This window comes from Sinocyclocheilus rhinocerous, unplaced genomic scaffold (assembly GCF_001515625.1).
Source record: "Sinocyclocheilus rhinocerous isolate Xijiao unplaced genomic scaffold, SAMN03320098_v1.1 scaffold1441, whole genome shotgun sequence".
Taxonomy (NCBI): Eukaryota; Metazoa; Chordata; class Actinopteri; order Cypriniformes; family Cyprinidae; genus Sinocyclocheilus; species Sinocyclocheilus rhinocerous.
The window spans coordinates 927,898-929,097 of record NW_015654063.1 but is presented as its reverse complement, the minus strand read 5'-3'; the positions used below and the strand labels follow the sequence as shown (position 1 = coordinate 929,097).

The following is a 1,200-nucleotide window of genomic DNA, read 5'->3' as shown; positions in this document are numbered from 1 at the left end:
CCGCTTTTACAAGCTATTTAAAAGCGAAGGAAAGCGAGGAAAAGAGGGAACGCCCCGCCCCCGCGGTGATACCGGTATTACCGGTGTTGTCACACGTCGATTAACCGGTGGGAAAATTTCCTCACCGTCACAACCCTAATCCTCATCTCAGATGATCTGATCACAAGCGGTTAGCAATAAATACAGGTGTAACCAGGTTCCAACATGTTTTGGACAACAATCACTAAAACTACATTTGTAGTGTAAACAATAATGTGTCCCAAATAACAAATAAATGACTTGCTTGTTGAATATCCTTCATGCTAAAACAAGGGTTTTAAACTTTGCTGGTTAGGTCACCCAAGACGGATGTTTATAACAAGTGTAAACAACACTCATGAAATAAGAGTTACCGTGAGTTTCTGGATTTTCCCAGCAAGGGAGGAGTGCAGGCCTACATGCTGAAACAAAGAGGGCCTAAAACGAATGCGCAGACTCGACTTCTGTCTCTCACAGTGTTTCTGGAGAGAAAAAGAATGAGGAAGCCAAATACATTAGATTGTGAGAATGAAGTAATACAAATAGATTTAAAAATAAAGAAATATAGAGAGACACATAACGTGTGTCTGTCTGTAGAGAGAAAGAAAGATCTGAAAAACAAGTTCACGTTCTGCTACACTTAAGAGGTGTGAAAAGCCTCCCAATGCCTTGACGCACCACAGTAGAGGAGAGTTCAAGGTCACAGAAACACACACACACACTTGCAGTCACTAAGTATTAACTTACGGCATCTTTCTCTGGGTTGCATACTTTGACCCAGAGTATGTGATCCAGCAGCCAATCAATGGGCTTTTCCTTATAAAACATGAAGATAAACTCCACAATGAGATTTAGATCTGGGGCTTGGAACATCTTACCTGAAAGCGAAATAAAAGCATACATTAAAAAGACTACCATTCAAAAGTTTAGGGTTGTAAAGATTTTTAAATGTTTTTAAATAAGTTTCTTATTCTCACCGAGGCTGCATTTATTTGATAAAAACATGATAAAAATTAGGGCTGTGTGATATTGAAGAAAAATGCGATATGCGATACCTTGTTAAAAAATGCGATATTCGATATGCGATACGATATTGCTTAAAGTGTGTAAAATCAATTTCAATTATATTTTAAAATATTTAAAAATGAAAATTATATAACCAATTTGTTTCACATTCTTTCT

The 1,200-nt window shown here is 37.3% G+C and overlaps 1 pseudogene; it reads right to left on the bottom strand.

The window, feature by feature from the left end:
* Positions 1-1,200, bottom strand: part of LOC107716794 (alpha-1,3-mannosyl-glycoprotein 4-beta-N-acetylglucosaminyltransferase A-like) — a 54,269-nt pseudogene that overhangs the window by 11,220 nt on the left and 41,849 nt on the right.